Source organism: Petaurus breviceps, unplaced genomic scaffold, assembly GCF_028583685.1.
Source record: "Petaurus breviceps papuanus isolate PSGF00001 unplaced genomic scaffold, PetGlider_PUasm1.0 582, whole genome shotgun sequence".
Lineage (NCBI taxonomy): Eukaryota > Metazoa > Chordata > Mammalia > Diprotodontia > Petauridae > Petaurus > Petaurus breviceps.
The window spans coordinates 1,001,647-1,026,549 of record NW_027186390.1 but is presented as its reverse complement, the minus strand read 5'-3'; the positions used below and the strand labels follow the sequence as shown (position 1 = coordinate 1,026,549).

Genomic DNA, 24,903 nt, shown 5'->3' with positions numbered 1-24,903 from the left:
GCAGGGCAGCCCTTTAAAGAGCACAACAAGCCCTCACACCAGAGGTGCTAGTCATCCCTGGAAACTCCACTATCTACAGATATAGATAGAAGAGATATGGATATAGACACAATAGATATGAGCATATATAATATGTATAATGTTGGGTAGATATACATATGTACATACAGATATACATACACCAACACACACTTTGGAAAATGTACTGTTAAAGCTTTCAAGTATGAATTGATCATAGGATCACAATTCCAGAGCTGAAATAAACTATATAGATCATTTAATCCACCCTTATCATTTTACAGATAAGACTGGATAATAAGACAGATAGCTAGAAAGGGACTGATGGAGGCTTAATTATAAATTTTGACATGAGGTCACTCAGTTCTGAGAGGACATTGTCCACAGTAAAGAAAACACAGACCAACATTACTCTACTAGTTTATTAAGAATTCTACTTCAGCCTTTATTGGAGAATGCTAGTTACCTAAAGGTACACTCCCAGACACACCCAGCTTTCTGGATCTGGCTCACTTCACGTAGCTACAGACTGGCCCTTAGTTAGCTAAATAGGTTAGGGTGTGCTGTGAAACATTTTTGGTCGATGACTAGAAAAATAGTTGTTTGCATTTTTTTCCTTCCCAGTCTAAGAAGTCTAATCTCTTCTAATTGTCTCTGTTAGATGTTGACTGAAGGTTTAGCCAACTCATAAATTTCTTGTCATTCATCATCGTCATTGTCATCATCATTGCTATTGTTGAGTGCTTTCAGTTGTGTCTGAATCTTTGTGTGCCCATTCAGGGTTTTCTCGGCAAAGATATTAGGATGGTTTGTCGTTTCCTTCTGCAGCTCATTTTACAGATGAGGAAACTGAGGTAAACAGGGTTAAATGACTTGCCCAGGGTCACACAGTGTGAGGTCAGATTTGAACTCAAGAAAGATGGGTCTTCCTGACTTTAGGCACAGCACTCTACCCACTGTGACACCTAGATGCCCTGTTTATAAGCTATTGAGCATAAGCTACTGAGTTGAGGAATAAAAGTAATGAGTGATTTTTTTAGATCATCTCCTAATCCATAGTATTCTTAGCTAGGTGGGTAGGAGGCATTCCTAGAATGAGTTTTCAGGTAATTAAGGTTCTAGCTGGAAGGAATCTTCTCTTTTTCTTTATGTATGCAAGCTGTTTTAAATTTGTCTCATATAGGTATAGGGAACGAACAAATGTGCAAGGAGGAGTGAAGACACTCACAAGGAATGCACTTCAGGGTCTGCTCTGCTAGAGATAAGTCTTAAGAGAACTAAGCACTGAAGAGTTCAAGGGAATTGGGCAGGATCACATAGCCGGTCTGTAAGCAGAAAAAAGACTTTGAACCCAGATTTTCCTGACTCCAAACTAGTGTTCCACCCATTGGTCCATCTTGCCTCTCCATACCCTGTGTCATGCTTCCTTGTCTACAGAATGAGGCAATCGATGTAAAAGATTTTATTTTAGGGGTGGCTAGGTGGTGCAGTGAGTAGAGCACCGGTCCTGGAGTCAGGAGGACCTGAGTTCAAATCCACCTCAGACACTTAACACTTACTAGCCATGTGACCTTGGGCAAGTCACTTAATCCCAACTGCCCTGCTTTACCCCCTCCAAAAAGCAAAAAAAAAAAAAAAAAAAAAAAAAAAGATTATATTCGAAGTCCCTCGCAGCTCTAACATTAAATAATCCTAGGTCAAAAGAGAAGAAAGTTAAGTCTCTAAGAACGCCAGACGAACATCTTTATTCTGTGGACCCCTGCTCTGGGGAGCACATCTGTAAAGCAAGAAAGCTGGACAGGAGTTTGTGTTTAGACTCTTTGCTCCTGCCGCCTCTGCTGGTTAAAGCTGTATTTCTTAGGCATCTCTATTGCTTCCCAGAGGTGCTGTGATCTCATCTTAGGAAAAAGTAGTAAGTAGCCAGAGGCAGAGCCGGCTCCTTGACTGGTAGGAGGGACAGAGAGAGTCGGCCTTCCCTGAATCTATTTACTTCTACAGGCTGACAGGAAGAGAACGAAAGTGGGGATAACAGCCTCGGCTTCCCGTGCAAAACCGACCTGGTAACTAACAAATCTTTTTCTTACATATTGGTCTCCAGCTTTTCGTTGTTGTTTTCCAGATTAAGAAACAAAAGAAAAGAAAACGGCAAAACTGGGGGAGAAACTGTTTAGCTAACCATCTACGTGAAATAAGTGGTGGAAAAGGAAACTTAATTGGGTTTAGATCTACAATGGAAGTGTGTTTGTTACCAAAGCAGAGTTTTAGAGCTCTGTCAGTTCAGACAGGCTTATATGCCAACAGAGATGGTTAGTGTGGGGAAGGAAAAAAAAAAAAAGGAGCAGGGAGAGAAGAGGGGCTTGGTTAGCCAGATCGTACTTGGCTCCAGAATGCTTCGGTTGGCAGAGTTTTTGTAATTACCAGAGTGGGTACCTTTTAAAGGCATTGTCCCTGTTTTAGCAGATAGGCATTTAGAGCAGAAAATATATGGAAGTAAAAGCAATCAAGTTTTGCATTTCCTCCCCTTCAAGAAGTTCAGTGAACATTTAAAATATATAGGTTGAGATGATCCTAGTGTGTTACGCTTTCCCTACTGATCCCCTGGGTCCTGAAGGGTTTTTTCACCTTACACCTGGAGCACAGCATGTTATAGTGGGAACAGTGGAAAACAAGCAGGATCCTTTAGAATCAGAGGATATGGATTCAAATTCCCTCCTTGCTATTTAACTACCTGTGAGACCTTAGATAAACTGTTTAATATCTCTGGGTCCCAGTTTTCTCATTTTTAAAAATATTGGAGTTGAACTAAATGACCAGCTCTGGACCCTCAGAATTCCAAGTCAAGGATTTTAAATTTTTTTTTTAATTTTGGAAATCGAGCAATACCTTGTATTACTTTTTCCCCTTTTCTTTTGGTTTTATTTTATTATAAACTTAACAAATAAGAACATTTTGGTATACAAAGAAAACTAAAAGTGTTATATATTAAACTGTGAACTTTAAAGTGCTTATTAAATTTAACATGGTAGCACCATGTAAGTCTGCAATGTTTGGTGTCCTCATTTGAATTTTCTTCTGTTCTTTTTGCATATTTTAAAATGTTTTATTGACCCTCTAGTATTTATCTTTTTTTTTTTTTTGCCATATCTATCTCTCCTATTCACCTCTCTTTTGCTTTTTTTTCCTTCCAACTTTGGTTTTCATGATTTCCATTTTAATGTGTCTGGAATCTTACAAATTCTTGGATTTCTTCAAGTCAGTTATCCTAAATTCTTTCCCTTTGTGAACAAAGCAGAAGAAAAAGAATTTGAATGGGGCTTGGTCTATGGATACCTAAAATAACCCCTCGAACACAGCTCAGGGTATGAGCTAGAAAACAACAAAAGGCCTCCTTGCTCTCAAAAGTTCTCTCTTCCAGTTTGGAAAAATGCATCTATCAGATCTATGGATAAGGGAAGGGTTTATGACCAAACAAGAGATAGAGAGGATCACAAGAAAGAAAACAGATAATTTTGATTGCATGAAATTAAAAACCTTTTGTTTAAACAAAACAAAACTAATATAGCCAAAGTTAGAAGAATAAAAAGAAACTGGGGGAAAATTTTTTAAAGAAAGTTTCTTTGATAAAGTCCCCATTTTTCAAATATATAGGGAACTGGATCAAACTTATAAAATTAAGACCCATTCCCCAGTTGATAAATGGTCAAAGAACATGAAGAGTCAGTTTTCAGAAGAAGAAATCAAAGCAATCAAAAGACATGAAAAAAATGCTCAAGATCACTACTAATTAAAGCAAATGAATACAACTATGAGCTACCACACTTATTGGCTTGTCAAACATGACAGAAAAGGAAAATGACAAATGGTGGGAAAAAGGGAACACTAAAGCACTTTGGGCAGAGTTATGAACTAGTCTAGTCAGAACAATTTGGAACTATGCCCAAAGAGATTTAAGACTGTGCATATACTTTGACCCAGCAATATCACTACTAAGTCTGTAACCCAAAGAGATCAAAGAAAAGGAAAAAGACCTAATTCTACAAAAATATTTATAACAACTCTTTTTGTGGTAGCAAAGAATTGGAAATTGAGGGGATGTCCATCAATAACAGAATGATTGAACACATGGTTATTATGTTTGTGATGGAATAGTACTATGCTATAAGAAATGATAAGCAGGATGGTTTCAGAAAAACCTGGGAAGACTTATATGAACTCATGCACAGTAAAGTGAACAGAACCAAGAGAACACTGTGTGCAGTAATATCAATGTTGTAAGTATAATCAACTCTAAAGGACTTAGCTACTCTGCTCAAGACAATGATCCAAGACAAAAGACCCATGATGAAAAATGCTACCCATCTCCAGAAAGAGAACTGGTGGATTCTGAGTGAATATTGAAGCATATATATTTTTTAAATGTCTTTATTTTTCTTGGGGTTTTTTTGTCTATGATTTTGTTTTGTGTTTTTTTTTTTTTTGGCAGCATGGCTAACATAGAAGTATGTTTTATATGACTTCACGTGTGTAATCGATATCAAATTGCTTGCCTTCTCAAGGAGGAGAGAGGTACAAAAGAAAGAACAAGAATTTGGAACTCAAAAAATTTTTAAAAGAATTGTTGAAACAAATTTATATGTAATTATAAATGCTTAGCAAAATAAATATATTTTCTTTCTTTTTTTTAAGCAATCGGGGTTAAGTAACTTGCTCAAGGTTACATGGCTAGTTATTTCTGGGTGTGGTGCTGAGTGTCTAAGCCCGGGATTTGATCTCCAGGTCATCCCAACACTGGAGCCGGTGTTCTTACTCGCTAAGCCACCTGGCCGCCCCTAAAATGTCAAGGGTAATATTTTTTTTTTAAATCAGGGTTAAGTAACTTGCTCAAGGTTACACGGCCAGTTATTTCTGGTTGTAGTGCTAAGTATCTGAGCCCAGATTTGATCCCCAGGTCATCCTGACACTGGAGCCAGTGCTCTTACCCACTGAGCCACCTGGCTGCCCCTATAAATATATATTTTTAAAAAAGACCTTTTAGTCTCCTGTCTCAGTGGTCCACATTTTCCTTCCAAGTATTAAAATGTATATAATTTACCTCAAGCTTGTACAATCTTTCTCCTTGCCTTCAGTCCCAAGCAGTGAAGTATAAATATTGGGAGCTGGCTGGTGTAGCTCTCTCAAAAGTTCTCTCTTACAGCATGGAAAAATGCACCTGTCTAGTCTATGGATAAGGGAAGGGTTTATGATCAAACAAGAGATAGAGAGGATCACAAGAAGAAAAATAGATTAATTTTGATTGCATGAAAGTAAAAAACCTTTTGTTCAAACAAAACGAATACAGCCAAATTTAGAAGGATAACAGAAAACTGGGGAACTAGCGTAACAAATACAGCCCTCTACCTGAAGCCAAGAAGACCTGAGTTCAAATGGCCCTAGATGCTTGCCAGCTGTGTGATCCTGGCCAAGTCACTTAATCTCTGCCTCAGTTCCTCCTTGGTGAAATGGAGATAATAACAGCACAAGGTTTATTGAAATAGATCAATTGAGATAATATTCATAAACTTTGTAAAACACTATATAAATACTAGCTATTATTATTACATTAGCTGCTTCCACTTTCTCACCAACTCCTGGGGCTTCAGCCTCTTCTGAAAAAGTCTAACCCCTTTAATCTGAAATCAAAGGCTCTCCCAGACTTATACTGCTCATTCATATAACCTGTTTTCCAGTGAAACTGAACTGGTGTAAGATTCCCGCCTTCTTGCCTTTGCTCACACCATTCCTTAAAGTTAGAATGCCCTTGCTACAGTGGACCTGACTATTAAAATTCTATCCATTCTTCAAAGCTCAACTCAAATGCTGTTTTTAATAAAAGCTGCCATGATTTCCCCCTCAGGAAGGGATCTCTATTTTGTCTGAACTCTCCCATTATGTTCATACCTCTCTGTCAGGTTGATTTGTCCAGTCTGCTCCGACTGTTAGGTCCTTGAAAACAGGATGCAGGCAGATTTGTATTTAGTTGCTTCCACCAATGTGTAAGTGTGATATAAGCTCTTGAGCTTGGCACTTTGGAAGTGCTAACCTGTTTATAAATTTTAATTGTATATAATATAGTTTTTTTCCATCCTACATGCAGGAATGTGGCCAAAGCCTCTAAAAGCAGGCCATCAGGAAGTTTTCTGACTGGCAAGAGAGAGCTTGAAGAATTAACAAAAAAGCAAAATCCTGTATCCCCACAGGGTAAAGTTCACATAGGTGTCTGTGGTTATTATTATTATGTTAGGGAGGAAGATACCATTTTCTGGGGAGTAAGAGTTGAGTGTGTGTGCAAGCATAAGGAAATTAAACTATCCTGAGTCAAGTATTAAGATCCTACTTGTATCATAGAAAGTTTGGGTGGAATCTTGGAGTTGTTTTAATTTGTGCTTCTTATTTGAGTTATTTTTTTTTCAATATGGTTGCCGATAGCTTTGGATATCTTCCTTTGAAAACTGCTAGATATTTCTCTGAATAAATGAATGAACCACTTATTAAGTGCTTACTGTGTGCAAAGAACTGCTAAGCAGTGAGGATATAAATAGAAAAGTGAGACCATCCCTGACATCAAGGTGCTCACATTCTAATGTGGGAGACAACATGTATAAAAGGTTTAAGCTATAAGTCAGATGAAAAGGATCCATGGTCCTTAGGGCACAGCAACAAAGCAAATGGTGATACCTCTTCTTTCATGTTATTTCCACCAACAAAATCATCAGTTTCTGATATTGAACCATTTGACGGTGCTAAGGATTTTATGGTAAGGACTATGCTATGATAAGGACTTTATTTTTCGGGTCTTCAATAGATGTGACCCTGGCACCTGCTGAAGCAGCTGCCAGGCTGCATCTCCACAGGGATGCTTCCCACAAAGATGACTGTGGGCCCTGTGCTAGAAGCATCTCCAGCATGGTCTGAGGAGAGAAATGGTCATCAAGTTGTTACTAATGTTGGTTTGTCCTGCCTGGCACATTCTGTCTCCTGTTTTTCCCTCAGTGTACCTTCTTTCAGTTAGACCAGCGCCCTTACCCTTTGAGTTTATAAACTTAACTTGGTTATCTACTGGACATCGGAAAAAAAAAACTTATAATAAATCTGAACCAATTTAAATGCTCTGGACATTTTCTCTATCTCCCATTCTTGGAATGCTCTCCTTACTTTTCTCTGCCAACTGACTTCCCCAACTTCCTTCAAGCCCTAGCTCAAATCCCATCTTCTACAGGAAACCTTTCCCAACCCCTTTTAACTCAAGCACCTTTGTTTAATTCCCCCCCCCCTTATTTATACTGTACATATTTATTTGCTTGTTGTTTCCTCCATTAGATTGTGAACTCCTTGAGGGCAGGGACTATCTTTTACTTATTTTTTGTATAGTGCTTAGCACAATGCCTGGTACATAGTAAATGCTCAATAAATATATATTGACTGACTTATTTATATCTTGGAAATGAAACTTTTATCAGAAAAACTTGCTGCAAAGATATTTTTCCCCAGTTAAATTCCCTTTCTAATTTTAACTGTATTGGTTTTCTCCATGCAAAAACTTTAATTTTCTATAATCCAAATTGTCCATTTTCCCTTGTGTGATGCTTTCTATCCCTTTTTTGCTTATGAACTTTATCCCTATCTACAGTTGTGATAAGCATGTCCTTTCTCGCTTCTTTGTTCATGTCATTTAACCATTTGGAGTAGTATGCCTGGTGAGGCATTTCTGCCAGACTACTTTCTAAGTTTTCCCATAAGTTTTTGGTCCAATTGTTCACCCTTACCCAAGTAGCTGGGGTTTTAAGGTTGATTGAACACTGTGCTACTACTACTACATTTTATATGTTTTTGTATGTGATATGCCATGCTCCCCCTTTGCATATGCTGTTTCTCCCCCACCATCTGAATGCCCTCCCTAACACTACTTAAGGCTCAATGTGCCACCTCTGACTTTCTCTTGGCCACCACCCCAGTTATTGCTAGTGCTCCTCCCCCACCCCCAATTATTTTGCACTTCCTTTGTGTGTGTTTTGCACTTATTTATTTATTGTATATGTTTCCCCTGGAAGAACAAAATCTCTTTGGTGGCACAAGACTGTTTGGGAATTTTTCTCTATGTCTAGCATATTTCCTAGCACATAGCAGGTATTTTACAAGTTTGTTGAATTTAACTGAACTACGCCAAACTGATATTTCTCCTATGATCTCTAAAAACCTGCACATCACCAGCTCAAACCTAGCCATAATAATCATAATCATAAACACTTACATAATTAATATTATTAAAAGTTCACCAAGAGCTCTAAACAGATTATTTCACTTGATCTTCACAACAAAGTATGTACTCCAGGCATTATTATTCTCATTTTGCAGGTGAGGAAATGGAGGCTCAGAGAGATATTAATAATAGATGAAACAGAGTGATTCAGAGTTTGCAAATTGCTGTATGAATGTAACAGTGAGGAGACGAGCATGATTCAACCATACCTAGTGGCCTCTAATCCCTACCCTAATTTAGATGAAGGAGAGATAACTTAAGAATTATTGAACTATGTGAAATCCATGATCAAAACAAAAAGAGCCTAAGCATCATATTTCAAGAAATTATCAGGGAAAACTGCCCTGATGTTCTAGAATCAGAAGGTAAAATAGAAATTGAAAGAATCGACCAATCATCTCCTGAAAGAGATCCCAAAATGAAAACTCCTAGGAATATTATGGCCCAATTCCAGAGATTCCAGGTTAATGAGAAAATATTATAAGCAGCCAGAAAGAAACAATTCAAAATTATGGAGCTGTAGTTAGGATCACATAAGGTTTAGCACCTTCCATTTTAAAGGATTGAGGGGCTTTAGAATATGATATTCCAGAAGGCAAAGAAACTAGGATTGCAACCAGGAATTTTCTACCCAGAAAAACTGAGTATAATTCTTCAAAGGATGTTTTTATTAATCATGTAATTCAGGTAGTTCAATAATTCTTAAGTTATCTCTCCTTCATCTATTTTCCAGGTCAGTTGTTTTTCCAATAAGATATTTCACATTTTTGTCTATTTTCAAATTTTTAGACTTTGTTTTATTGTTTCTTTCTTTTTGCTTTTTGGTAGGGCAATTGGGGTTAAGTGACTTGCCCAAGGTCACACAGCTAGTAAGTGTTACATGTCTGGGGCTGGATTTGAACTCAGGTCCTCCTGACTTCAGGGCCAGTGCTCTGTTCACTGCCACCTAGTTGCCCCCTGTTTTATTGTTTCTTCATTTCTTGTGGTGTCATTAGCTTCCACTTGTCCAATTCTAATTTTTAAGAAATTATTTTCTTCAGGGAGCTTCTATACTTCTCTTTCCATTTGGCAAATTCTGCTTTTTAAGGAGTACTTTTCTTCAGTGGATTTTTATGTCACTTTTACCATTAGGCCAATTCTGTTTTGTTTTGTTTTTTGGAGGGCAGTTGGGGTTAAGTGACTTGCCCAAGGTCACACATCTAGTAAGTGTTAAGTGTCTGATGTCGAATTTGAACTCAGGTCCTCCTGACTCCAGGGCTGGTGCTCTATTCACTGGGCCACCTAGCCACTCCTGCCAATTCTGTTTTTTAAGGGATTATTTTCTTCAGTATTTTTTGTGCCTCTTTCATTAAACTGTTAATTATCTTTTCATAATTTTCTTGCATAACTCTCATTTTTCTCACAATTTTTCCTCTACCACTCTTAGCTCTTTAAGTCTTCTAGGAATTCTTATGGAGCTTGGGTACAATTACCATTGTTCTTTGGGGTGGGGAGAAAGGCTTTGTTTTTAGCTGTTTTCACATTATTGTCTTTTTTTTAAGTTCATATCTTGGTCTTCCCTGCCACCACAGTACCTTTTCATGATCAAGTTTGTTGTTGTTGTTTGCTAATTTTTCCAGCCCATTTCTTGACTTAGAACTCTATGTTAAAGTTGGACTTTGCTCATCTGGGTGGTGAGGTTCCAAGCTTCAGGCTTTTTTGTGCTGTTTTTTTTTTCAGAACTACTTCTGGGGGTCTGCAAGTTTTTGGTGCTTCCAAAGTAGTGAGATACTAGGAGAGGTGTGTTCATTGCTCTCCTGTTCTGCACTCTGGTTTTTACCTGGAAAGGGCCCATACTCTCCTGTAGCCTTAAGCACTAGTGCTCCTTTCTTCTTGAAACTTGGAACCAGAGTCCCTGCTCCCCTCCACCCTGGAACTGAGGCCCAGAACTGTTTATGATCAATGGAGTTGCCAATCAGCATCAGCTGTCTTTAGTGCCAGCAAAGTGCCCTATACTCTCTTTTTGACCAGTTGTCTAACCCCCCTCCCCCCCACTGTCTCCAGACTGAAGCTGCCTCTTACTCTGGGCCAGTCCCCAAACTCAGTGTCACAGACCTCTCACTGTCCTCCTAAGTTGACTTGGGCTGGAAAAAATGTCTCACCCCAACCTTTTGTTGACTCTACCACTCCAGAATTTGATGTGGGGCATCATTTTAAAGTTGTTTGGTGGGGAATATTGAGAGAGTTCAGATGGGTTACTTGCTCCATCCCTGAATTGACTTTTAAAGGTCACCTAAGGGACTGGGGGAAGGCTGACTTGTTTGTCCTTTGTTTCCCCAATCATTTACGGAGAAATTTGTTTGTATCATGTAAAAGGATACTGAGGCATGGAGAGATTTTGTCAGTTTAACATTCCTTATTGCCAGCCCCATCTTTTTTTGTGAAGCCCACACATTATCTCATTTGGTCCTCACAATAATCCCCATTTTATAGATAATGAAACTGAGACTCAAAGAGCCTATTGTGACATATTTAGGTTCCTGTTTCCAACTTCCTACTTTCCCACGGGCTTTTTTTTCTGAGATTACCTTCCATTTTCTCTGTATATGGCATGTCTCTCCCTGGTAGTTTATAAGTTTCTCCCCTATGTGAGCACCTTGACAAAATGCTTAGCAAAAGGCGTGACCATAGTAAATTCACTAAATTCTTGTGAACTATCTGGGGTCAACCTGACCCAGAGATACTCAGGGGGAGTCAAATTTAGGTCTTCCTATCTCCACATCTCTCAGCTCTACCAGATTACCCCATTAAAAAAAGTTATCTTACAATAATGATTTGAGAAAATATTTCAACACTTATTTCATTGTGTGCCTCTAGGGCTAGACCTGTGAAACTTAGACAAATAAACAACAAAACCAAACCATTCCCTGACTTCAAGGAACTTCTTTGTATTTATTTCTCCATTCTAGATTTCCTAGCACATATTTGGCATTTTAAATGACTTGGGCAAGTCACTAAACCTCTCTTGGCCTCAGTTTCCTCTTCTGTAAAAAAAAATAGGGATAATAGTAGGATGTACAATCTGGTGAGCTTATTGTGAGGATAAAATGAGATGATATTTGTAAAAATGTTTTGCTGATTTTTCTAGCCTGGATACTTTCCCACTAAATTCTTCTAAATTATTTGATCACTTTGTGGGGAGGGGAGGAGAGTCTCTTACTCTCCCCACACCAATGATGTTACTCATGAAAACCATTCTCTTTGTGTTTTTATCCTTTATCCCTCTAACTTCTGAGAAACCCCAACATAAACAATGGCTTGAAAACAGCCTGAGAAAATTTCCTAACTCCCTTTGGAACAATATAGGTGATAAATCTGATCATTTCCCCACAAAACCAAGGTAGGGAAAACACTACTCTGGAGGAATTGGCTCTCACTTTTGGTTCCCCCAGTGGGTAGAAAAGTGAGGAGCTCATTCCTTCATTGCTGAAGGAGAGAGGAATGGAGCATATAAAGGGGGAAGTAAAAGAATAGGGGTGAAAGAACAGGAATAGATTACTACACAACTAGGCACTTTATTATTTTAAGGAAATGAACTGGAGGCAAAGATTAGGTTGATGAAGTGACAGCTGTCTATTGTCAACTGTGGTACATAATTTATAGTAACAGAAAACAATCCAAGCTATACAATATATTAGCAAAACAGGCATAATAAATGCATCAAAGGACTCCCCAGTCAGGTCAAAGGTCCTGAATACAAAGAGGGGCAATGTTTTTATGTATAAAAAACAATTAATCAAATCAAACCAATTAATTAAAAGAAAACAATTAACAGGATGTAAACCAGGATACAAAATTAGGTAATCTGATTTCTAATTGGACAAAAGATTAGGGATTATCCAAGTACAGATGGGGAAAGAGTGAATTTTGGTCAAGTTGAAAGCAGGGCAACTAGGTTTGGGGATCTTTCTTTTCCTAGAATTCAGAGATGCTGATTAATTGCATCCGCCTGCATTTATGAAACAATAGATAGTTTCCCACAGGTGATCTGCAGAAAAACCAGATGGAGAACAATAATGTTGAGCACTCCACACTTCTCTCCCCCAGTTGATCCGGGAGCAGGAATTTCAGCCTAGGATAAAATCCCTGCTCCATTCTTCCCTGTCCCCTGCCCACCCCACCCACCACCAGATCTTCCCCATCTCCGCCCATTCTAGGTTCCCTGTCCCTCAGCCTAGGGAAAGACTTCACAGGCAAGGGAAAAGTCAAATATACACTGACCAATCATTAATTGTAGTTTCAGCTTCTATAACCTGACTATTGTAATCTCTTTAAAAACCGGCACATTGTCCATGCCAACTCACTGTCTGATCTGGGTATATGACCCTGGCAGTCCTGCGGTAATAAAATCCACTTCCAAATTTACTCTCCGGGATCTTCCATCTCACTCCCTTTATGCTCTACAATACATATGACAGCACAAGATGGAGTCAGTGTTCATGAGATAGAATCTAATTGGTTCTCTCAATTTCCATACCAAACCAACTCCATTTTTTAATTTCTCTCCATTTTGTTACAGTGAGTGTGGTTAAAAAAAAAAAAAAGAACTCCTTGCCAGTAACCCTTGAAGAACTAATGTCACATGCTCAAGACATATATTTCTTGGAGGTATGGGGTGGTGGCTTAGGAAATGCCTCTTATTCTTGTCAGTCCAGCCCAGCAGAATAATCTGCTCACTGTTATTAGAAATGGATTTCCTTGCTTACTGTAAAGTTACCCAGCCACAATTGCGAAATGTTTAGTTGTTGGTTTTTTAATTTTAGTTTTCTGGTTTACATGTAACTAATAAAAGTCTGAAATGGCCCAGACTCCACCCCTCCCCACAACTTTTCCATACTGTGGAATGCTGTAACTGTAGGGGATAAAGAAACAGGGAGCTCTGCACTCAGAAATGTCCAACCTTGTGACAAGCAGATATGTATAAAGGGTGTCTTTGGAGAGCTGTCATTTGCAAGTCCACACCTCATTGTTTGGCTTACATCCTCCTCAACCCCTCTCCTGTCCCCCAGCAATTCTTTTTTCTTGTGTGGAGATTACTTTGGTTTCTCAAAGGCCATGATGGTATAGTGTAGGCTTTGGCAGGTCCTCCCAAGATGGAAGAAAGGCTTTGACTATGGGCCAGGTGAAAGACCATATAGTAATACCTTGCAGAGTGATTTATTTCTTTATTTCTTTCCTTCCTTCCTCTCCTGAAGGCCATTTTTTTTACTTTTTTTTTTTTTTGGAGAGGGGAGGGCCAGGCAGTTGGGGTTAAGTGACTTGCCCAAAGTCACATGGCTAGTTTTATGTTAAGTGTCTGAGGTAGGATTTGAACTCAGGTCCTCCTGACTCCAGGGCTGGTGCTCTATTCACTGTACCACCTAGCCTCCCTAGCTGAAGGCCATAAAGAAAATGCCATCCCAGTAGGTAAAGGAAATACTCCCAACTACAAAGCTACTGATCCTTGAAATATTGCAATTAAGAGATAGAGTAGATTAAGCATTGAACTTAAGTCAGGGAGATTTGAATTTTAAATGCTGCCTTAGACGCTTACTATACTTAGACACTTAAACAGTACTGGCTGTGTGATTTTGGCCAATTCACTCAACCTCTTTAAGAATCAGTTTCCTTTTCTGTAAAATAGGGGTCATAGTAGGACATACAACCTCACAAAATTGTATCAAACAAGATAATATTTACAAAAATGTTTTGTAAACCTTAATGTACTTAAATGCGAGTTGTTATTTTTAAGTATTTCTTGAATCACAGAATCTTACAGCTAGAAATGATCCATTCATTTTCCCTCCCAGATACATCAAAGAGTAACGGTTCTGGAGTTAAAGAACTGGGTTCAAATATTGCTTCTGATCTCATTAACAGGTGATTTTGAGCTAGCCATTTCATCTTCTTGGGTCTGAGCTCCTTAATCTGTAAAAGAATGGGTGAACTAAATGACTTTCAAGATCCTTTCCAGTTCTACAAGAATGGAGAAATGATGAATAAGTATTTGTTGATATTGTTGTTGTTGACATGTTTCAGTTGTGTCAGACTCTTCATGACCCCATTTGGGCTTTTCTTTGTAAAGATACTAGAATGGTTTGCCATTTCCTTCTTCACCTCCTTTTGCAGATTAGAAACCTGAAGCACCTAGATTTAAGTGACTTGTCCAGGGTTATTCAACTACTAAGTGTCTGAGGCTAGATTTTGAACTCAGGTCTTTCTGATTCCAGGTCTGGAGCTATATCCACTGTGCCACCTAGATGCTTTTAATTAAGAGATTATTATTTACCAAGTACTGTGCTAAATCCTAAGGATACAAATACAAAAGTGAATAATTCCTACCCGCAAAGAATGTATATTCTTTTTCTTAGAGTGATTAATTTTTAGTTTTCAACATTCAATTTTATAAGATTTTGAGTTCTAAATTTTCCCTCTCCCTCTCCTCCTCCCTCCCCAAAATGGCATGCAATTTGATATAGGTATTACATGTGTAATCAAACACATTTCCACATTAGTCATGTTGTGAAAGAATCAAAACAAAAGGGAAAAACCACAAAAAAGAAAAACCAAACCAAAAGAAAAGAGAGAAAATAGTATGCTTCGATCTGTATTCAGACTCTATAGTTCTTTCTCTGAATGTGGGTAGCATTTTCCATAGGGAACCTTTCAGAATTGTCTTAGATCATTGCATTGCTGAGAAGAACTAAGTCTATCAAAGTTGGTCATTGTACAATGTTGCTGTTACTGTGTACGGGTTTCTCTTGGTTTTGCTCTCTTCACTCAGCATCAGTTTATGTAATTCTTTCCAAGGTTTTCTGAAATTCATCTGCTTATCATTTCTTATGGAACAATAAATGGTATTCCATTTCATTCATATAACACAACTTGTTCAGCCATTCCCCGCTTGATGGGCATCCCCTTAATTTCCAATTCATTGCCACCACATAAAGAGCTGTTGTAAAGGGCCCTTTCCCTTTTTTATGAGCTCTTTGGGATACAGACCTAGTAGTGCTATTGCTAGATTAAAGGGTATACAGTTTTAAAGCGCTTTGAGAAGGAACTTCTATTCTAATAAGGGGAGACAGAACATAAGCGTGGTGGCCAGAAAGTTTTGAAAATTATAGGAGTCATGAGTGGAGAGTAGATTGACACATTCTTTTCTGGAACAATGAAAAAGTTAATCTAATTAGGGTTTTAGAACCAGAAATGGGTGGTACATGTACTGTAGCTGGACAACTTGTGAAAAGATGGCCCAGAAGCAAAGTAAAGCAAGATTAGCACTACCTAGTTATTTATTTGGGAGTGGTTATGAGGAAGGGAGCTCCCTCAAGCAGTTATTTTATTGAATACCTCTGTCTGAACACGCTTCCTGCATAACTAACAGCCTCCTGTCGAAGCAGCTTCCATTGTTGGTTAGCTCTAAGTACTAAGTATTTTTCAGTACTAAGTTTTTTTTTACACTTAATATTTTATTTTTTCCTATTACATATAAAGACAGTTTTCAATATCCACTTTTATAAGATTTTGAACTCCAAATGATTAACTCTAAGTATTAAAGAATTCTTTTTCCTATTGGAATTGGTTTTATCTCTGAAACCAATAAGAATATATACATTTCCTCATCTGTAGAATGGGAATAATAATTTCACCATCAACTTCCAGGGTTGTTTTTGTGTAAAGCATTTTGTAAATAATCAAATACTAAAGCAGTTGAGTTATTATCATTATTATTATTTCACAAAATCCTAATTTAATACCTCATTTCACATGAAAGTGAAGGCTAGGCCTATAGACCACAAGCTCTGACTACTACAAGGTAGTCCTACTAAGCTAAAATACTGCCGATAGACCTGGTGGCCAACTCAGTTAGTGAGTCAATAAACATTTATTGAGTGCCTACTGTATACCAGTCACTTTGTTAGGAGCTGGGGATGTAAAGATAAAGGAAAGAGAATTCTTCCCTCAAAGAGTTTACGGTGTAAGAGGAAGACATCACACAAAAAGGAGCTGAAAATGGGGAGAAGGTACTCAGGAGCAGTGGCAGCAGGATAGAGAAGTCCAAAGTTCAAAAGCAATGTATTTGGTGGAAAACATGGAGAAGATTGCATTGGGTCCCCAGTATATGTCTGCTGTCCTAGAAACACACTAGAAAAGTCTGGAGAGGGTCACCCCATTTGGCTTCAGATAATGAATGGTGGAGCAGTAGTTAGAACACTGGGTTTGGAGTTAGAAAGACCTTAGTTCAAATCCAGTCTCAGACAGTTACTAACTGTATGATCCCGGGCAAATTATTTAAGTCATATTTGCCTCAGTTTCCTCAACTGTAAAATGGTGATAATAATTGCCCCTATCTTGCAGGGTTGTTGTGAGGATTAAATGTAATGATATTTGGTCAAAGGACATTCATTCCCATATCATTTGTCATATCTTGACAAAAGAGAGAATCAACATTTTCCCAGACCTGTCTGAGCAAACACAATGAGCAGGAATACACCCATTAAGCCCAAACTTGGAACTTCCTTTTCTGTCTGATTAGATCTTGAACTGGTAGATCTTTAACAGAGATTTCTTACACTAGTTGATTTCTGAATGAGGAATTTGAAAATGGGAAAAACCTTGGTCCTGATTCAATAATTAGTTATGAAATATAAGAGAGAAATATTCATTTCTCACAGTTTTTATAATCTTTTGGGATTGTTTAGAGTATACAACTAATCAATAGTATTCTGTGACATCTTATATAGGTAAAAAAAAACATTTCATAGAAGATAAAGGGGTAGAGAAAGAGGGGGATCAGTTAAGGGAGAAAAGAGGGATATTTGGAATGCAATTGGCAGAATTTATTTTAAGAAAACTTTCCCTACTCAGGCCCATGAGACAAGGGGAAGTGATTAAATGCTATTACAATTATGAAAGGAATCCTTTTAAACAAAACTGCATGGTGTCTTATCCAAAGATAGCAAGTAATTGTTACAAAAGTGGATGAGACTATCTACTTTACTGTAAACTTGTATAGTTTGTTTAATTTTTTCACTGAATAGAGGTTTGAGACTTTCTATTGTTAGACTACTATGTGGTTGATGGATTAGTCCATCAAGATGTTGCGAAATAATTGTGATCACTATATGTTTGCCCACAGAGACTGCTAAAAAAAAATCACTTCTTTTGGTTTATTTTATCCTCACCCAGATTGCCATTTGAACAATAAAATAAAATCGTGTCTAAGGCTACACAGATTTGGATAAAAAGGGTTCCTATAAATATATATATATATATATACATATATATGTGTATGTATATATATTTGCTTTTTGGAGGGCAATTGGGGTTACGTGACTTGCCCAAAGTCACACGGCTAATAAGTGTGTTAAGTGTCTGTGGTCGGATTTGAACTCAGGTCCTCCTGCCTCCAGGGCTGGTGCTCTATTCACTGAGCCACCTAGCCGCCCCAAAGGGCTCCTAGATTAATAATGAAGGTAATAAAACATATTAGATAGATATAGGGCAGTTTTTATTTTACCTATAGAAAGAATGCAGAGTACACAAAAGACAGTCAATCTCTTACAATAAATATTTATTAAGCATCTACTATGTGCAAGGCCTTTTGCTAAGTGCTGGGGATACAATGAAAATTAAAAGACAGTCCATGATCTCAGAGAGTCTCCTGAAGATATCATGCAAACAATTATAAGCAAACAAGTTCTACATAGGATAAATTAGAAATAATCAATGAAGAAGGCATCTGAATTAAGGATGATTGTGAAAGATGAGATTTTAGCTGGGGCTTGAAGGAAATCAGAGAATCCAGAAGGCAGAGATGAAGCAGAAGAGCAGTCTAGGTATTTTAGACAGCTAACGACAAAGATCAGTCTGGCAATGGAATGTGGCTTGTCCAAGAAATAGCAAGGTCAGCATCCTCAGATGCCAGAGTGTGTGGTGCAATGTAAGATGAAATAAGACTGGAATGGCTTTGAATGCCAAATATCGATTCTATATTTTACCCTAGAGGTGATAGAGAACCACTGCAGTGAAGTCAGTATCTTTTCCTTGGTAGAGTACTGCTTTCTAGCTCAGAGAACTTACAGTACAGCTAGCCTAAAGGTTTGGACTCCCCTTCAGAAGGGAAATGCACTGGGAGTTCCCCTAGAAGTAAACTCCTTTCCATCAGACTATCGATAATACACCATCCAAAAAGGAAAAGGAGGGCAGGGAAAAGTTCGGGTCTTGGTCCTTTGGTTTGCTGTTCAGTCTCTTCCTGGAACTGAGGGATCATATGAAGAACTCTGTTGAGCAACTCTCACCAGTCCTTCAGAAGCCTGGGGTTCAGACACTCTTGCCATTTCCCCAGAAGGCTGAGGTTTCAGTAACTCAAGGCTTAACCATATGTCTCCCTTCTCCACCTCTCAAGTCAATAAGCTGTACCATTGCTTTGCCTCATTGCCATCTCTCTAGGATTGAGGAAGTGGGGAATTCCCCCAGGTGTACTACATGAAGGGCAAGTCTCTTTAAACCCAGGATGGTTCCTTTGATATATGCTCAGGCCTCTCTGGATGTCTCTCCTCACACCTTTAGCACCTCTGCCTGCTCCCATTTATAAGACCACTATCATGGGGATGGCTGTAAAGCACAGAAGTAGTATTAGCTAGTTAAGCCACCCACAAGGCTGAGATTTAATCACTCATCTTCATGAATGATGTGAAGGGTGCCCTGGGGTACCCCTATACCATCCCCAGTTATCTCAATGACTATCAGTAGGTATATCTATGCCTTCCATATAGAGTTGGGAAAAAAAGTCCATGTATATTCAATTAATCCACGAGGGTGTAAGACTTAATCACTCCAAGAGGATTCTCTACTTGTCTAGAGGCATAATCAGACTCTTTTGTATGTAATCAAAGTCCCAGCACAATAATTCAATTTATTATTCAACAATCCCTTTAACCTCATTAAAGAACCTCTCATAGGGTCTAGAACATAGTAGGCACTTAAGAGATGCTTGTTGATTGATCAAGTTGCTTAGTCCCCTAGACTCATGATCATGTTCATTCTTGTGGAAAAAATAAATTTTACTCTGCATGGTCAAGACATTTTTATATATTACCAGCAATGTCAGTGGAAGAACAGTTTTGTTGACACATAGAAATGATTTACTAAAATGAGTAAGAGCTAATCCTTTTTTTTTTAACAGTGGATTGGGGGAAAAAAAGCAAAAAACAAAAACAAAAAAAAAATAAGAGCTGTCAGATTTGGGTCATATTTGACCAAATTGTGTTTGGAACATTTGGAAGACGAGTAAGATTTAAACAAGATATGGACACAAACCAATTTAGTAGTTTTTCTGTCTAGAGAAAGCAAAATTTCACATGGGTCAGACAATTTCCCATAATCTTTCAGAGTTGACATTAGTTTGGCACATCAGATTCTTTGTCTTCAACCACTTAGATCTCTTTAAAATGTGATGTTTAAAACTGAGATCAATACTTCAGATATGGTCTGACTAGGGGAGAGAAAGGAACTCTACCATAATATGGCCTAAGATTGTGTTTGAGATATGTGTGTATGTGTGCATATACACACATGTATACATATATATGTATGTACTTATCAAGTTATTGACTCATATTGAGCTTACAGCCCATTAAAACCACAAAATCTGCTCCTAACCATGCCTTTTCCATATTTTATTCATGTAATTGATTTTTAATACAAGCATAAAATTTTATATTTATCACTGTCTAAATTAATCATATTTGATTTAGTACAACATTCTATTATGTCAGGAACTTTGCAGACTTTGAAGCCATCACCCAATGTGTTAGATGTCTAAGTTTTGTGTTTATCTGCAAATTTGATAAGCATCACATCCATCTTATCACTCAAATCATTTTTTAAAATGTTAAAAAGCACATATCCTTGTGGTGTTTACCAGAAACTTTCCAAGTTAACATTGAAACCTTAATGACTAGTTTTTGGACTTGGTAATTCAATTGAATTCAATAAACTTTAAATACTGACTCTGTGAAGCTTTGTTTATCCAAACCATGCCCCCAGTTTCCTGTTTTACTCCACTTCCAAAATTAATCCTTGGAGCTCCTACCAGACCAGCCCAGCCCAGAGGGTCTCAAACCTCTTGATTTCAGGACCTCTTTATACTCTTAAAATTTACAGAGGACCCTACTCCCCAAAGAACTCATACTTATATACAATTATATCTATTGTTATTTATCATTTTAGAAATTAATATCTCGGTATTATTATAAAAATAGTAATTAAAAACACTGAAAGGCTCTTGGGGTACCCCAGGAGTCCCTGAACCACACTTTGAGAATGGTTGTAGAAGCTTATTTTTAAATTTTATTTTTTAATTTATAGAATAAAACATTTACATACAATAAAAGATGATTGTACATGAAATTGCAAATCTATGTACAACTTGCTATTCTTTCCAAATATACAAGATTATCATGTAAATTTCTTTTTTTCCTTACCTCCCTGTCCCCCCCCCACACCACTGTCCTAGAGATGGCTACCATTAGACACAAATGAACACATGTGTTTATACATATATATGTATGTACACACATATATACATACATACTTACACATATTATGTTATTCTACACATGCTTCTATTTATCAGTTCTTTCTCTGGATGCAGATAGCATCTTTCTTCATATGTCCTTTATAGTTAGTTTGGGTATTTATAATACAAAAAGTAACTTATTCACTCAAAGTCAGTATTAAAACAATATTGCATTTGCTGTATACAACATTCTCTTGGTTACTACTATACCAGCTTATTCCAGACAGGAGATGATGGCACCAGCTGTTGACTTGCTAATATTCTTGAACCTTCTCTGTAACACACTGTTCTGTCCCTCTTTCCAACTCTTGCTCTAGGCACAATAATATAATCAGCAAGTACTATTACGTCTGAAAAGGTTGTGTCAATTGAATGGTCAGTTTAGCATTCCTGTGACTCCCTAGACCAAAATTCCCTTCTCTAGACACTACATAAATGTTTCCCTATATACATCATAAAGGGCAACTAGGTTGTTCAATAGATACAATGCTAGGTCTGGAGTCAAGAAAGCCTGACCTCAAATAGGGCCTCAGACTCTTACCAGCTGTGTGACCCTGGGCACATCACTTAACTTTGTTTGCCTCAGTTTCTTCATCTGTAAAATGAGCTAGAGAAGGAAATGGCAAACTGCTCCTGTATCTTTGCCAAGAAAATCCTAAATGGGTTCACAAAGGGTCAGACATGACTGAAATGACTCAACAACAACAAAATATATGTTATCTTTCCCTAAAAGAATTTATACTTATCAAAAGCAAGAACTATATCTCTTTTGATATTTGTGTCCCCAGGACTTATTTAGGGGTTTACGGCCTCATCTTTCAGGCTTTTGCAGAAGGTGATCTATTATAAAAAGTTTTTCCAAGAATCAAAGTAAATTCTGGTCTATATAGTTTGCAGATTGTTCTCTATTTTGAAAATTAAAATATTTACTCTTCTCTGATCTTGTAGTAGGATGAGGATTTTTTTTTGCATACCAATTTTTTAAAAAATTAATCTTTTATTTATTTTTCGTTTCCAATATTCATTTCCACAAGATTTTAAGTTACAAATTTCCTCCCCATCTTTCCTCTACCCTCCCCCAATATAGTGAGCCTCCTGAACACTCCTTCCCCCAATCTGCTCCCTCTAATAGAGGAATTTTTTTTGAGATGAGACTGTATAAGGCATTTACCCAAGTAAGATAATGACACATGTGTGACCACTTGCATAGGGAACAAGTGGGGTGATGGTTTTCCCTATTTGAATGAGATTTAAGTCTCCTCTCTTAGTACAATACATAACCCAAAGAAGAGATGGTCAATAGCTTTTTGTATCTTACAAAAGTAGTTTGGCAAATTTTAGAAGTTTACACCAAGGGGGAGGCTAGGTGGCGCAGTGAGTAGAGCGCCGCCCCTGGAGTCAGGAGGACCTGAGTTCAGATTTGGCCTCAGACACTTCACTCACACACACACACACACAAACACACACACACACACACACACACACACACGCCGTGTGACCTTGGGCAAGTTACTTAACCCCAATTGCCCTCCAAAAAAAGCAAAAGAAAAAAAGTTTACACCTAGCAATAGATCTTTTTCTTCTTAAAATCACTAAAAATTTCATACTCAAAGGTTAAAAGGTAATCTGTTACTCATTGTTTTGCCCTATTTCTCAACACCACATACCCCTAACAGATGAGGCAAATGAGGGACTTTTCTGTATTTCATAAGAATAAAAAACTAAAAATTAATATTTACTACTCCCCATTTGAATAAAGTTTAGTTCAACAATGCACAGTGAGTCAATTAAATCTCAAGGATGGCTTAAAAAGGAAAAGAATAATTCTAGACAATAGGGCAGGGGACTTTGGTAAATATTTCTCCTACCACATGGGTGTAGTTTTATTTTCCAAATCTGGGAATCTCTAAATAGACATTTTGATGCAAGGAATGTCACAAATGATAAAGAGTTAAAATAATTATAATTTGATCCAAACCTCAAGAAATACACTGCCCAACTGTCATTACCATACAAATATCAAGGAGCACAATCAGAATATTCTATGTACAATAAGAAATCAAATCAAATCAATAAATGATATATAATATAATATGTATATATTATATATAATATGTATATATTATATATAATATAAAAATTTATATTTTATCTATTATTAATATATGCTATATATACCATATATTATAAATAAATAAATAAAACAAATGACATTTAAGTAAAAATATCTAAAAATTTCAATACCTTCATAAAGGTGAATTTCCTTATTTTTCTGAATACACCTTATGAGATGATATATACTCCATGCTGGTCAGAGATATAGATGTATGCTAAGATATATTCCATCAGTTGTCAATGCAGTTTTACTCCACAATGGTCAAACAGAACAACATGGAATAAAATAATTTGTTTCTCTCTCTAGAGCTCAATGCAGGTTATTAAATTTTTTTAAATACAGGCACAATTTTCCACCACACTCTTACAAAGTTCAGTATATTAATGGGAAGCCTTATAGTTTCACTATACAGATGTGCCTGTAGGGTTATTCTATCCTAAAACTGAGGATTGAGGTTTACTTTTTATAGGCCGGGTGCATGCTAATTAGAGGTCTGTATTCCTCACATTGTAGTTCAATCCACAAACTCCAATTTGTACATAATAAAGGCAGTTGCTGAGGCCAGCCTGAAACTGAGAGTGTCACTTAAATTAATCCAACATCCACAATGGAATCCACAACTTAAAAAGAGAAGTACTTAAATCACCTTCTACCATATGAATATATACAGAAATATACAGTTTTCTCTATCACATCATGGGAAGGTTTAGGGGTACAGCACCCCTGTGATGTGGAAAATCCATGTAAAATTTTTGGCTGTCCCTTTATACCAGAGTAGTCTGAATTTTTTTTTTTATTTTTCTTTTGTGGGGTATTTACATAAAATTTGGATTGACATTATGTAATTCTATACATATATTTTATGCATTTCTAAGTTTCTAAACCTTTTCTGTGTCATCTACTGGCTTTTATATGGCATCTGTGACTTCTGCAAAACTCTCAGAAAATTGGCGTTTAATTTCTTATGCCAACCCTCCATATATCAAAATCATGATAAGGAAAGTCAAAAGTGGAAGGGATAGCTATAAAACACCATGGGGGGGGGTATGTATATATTTTATAGCTATAGAGAAACATATCTAAACTTTATTGTGGCCTTCTGGGGAGGGGTTGAGGAGGAAAAAAAAGAACAAAATAAAAAAGTGCACAAAAGAGAACAAAAGAAAACTTACAAGGAAGCAAATAAAAAATGGACAATTCTCAATACAAGTATTATTTATCATATAGGTTTTCTTGAAATGAAAATCTATTGTTACATATTTTTAATCCTCTCTTATGTTTTGCTATACACATGACATGCTTTTTTTTCCCCTTTCTAATTTTGTATTTAAGTTCCAACATTTAAGTTGATGATATGTTGTTGTTTCTTTTCTCTATTCTGTATTTGTGTTTTGGTGTTTGAGTCTAAAATAAAATTTTTGGGAAAAAAAAAAACACCAAAATTGTCCATTCTACTCTCCCTGGAAGATAAAGTCACTTTGAGGTATTGCTGAACAAATGTTTTCTACCTTGGACCTTCTCTCTCTGAGCATCTCATAGCAATGTCATAGAGGATCAATGTCTCCTGGCTCTTCATGATAGGATTTTGTCTTCCAACTATAAGGTAAGCCTCTACGGAGAATCCTCTTCTTCTCTGAGAAGAGTCTTATTTTTACAATTTTATTTTTGTTTATACATTTTATTTTTATATAACCTTTATTTCTTAATATGCAGTAATATTCCATTCCATTCCACTCCCTGACCCATTAAGCTATATTTGGGGCTAAAAAAGAGATAGAAAAAAGCAGATAAACAAAACCAGCAACACACCAATTATGCCTTATAGTATATGCAGTATTCCATACCCATATTCCCCTATATGTCTAAAGTAGG

At 37.2% G+C, this 24,903-nt stretch overlaps 1 protein-coding gene across 1 annotated transcript in view; it reads left to right on the top strand.

Moving 5' to 3' along the window:
• The first annotated feature begins 1,909 nt into the window (after window positions 1-1,909).
• The window catches only part of LOC138173493 (N-acetyllactosaminide beta-1,6-N-acetylglucosaminyl-transferase-like), a 164,304-nt gene continuing 141,310 nt past the window's right edge, over window positions 1,910-24,903 (top strand). Inside the window, exon 1 of the mRNA XM_069103500.1 lies at window positions 1,910-2,078. The gene's annotated coding sequence lies outside the window, so the exon portion shown is untranslated. The remainder of the gene's footprint in view (window positions 2,079-24,903) is intronic.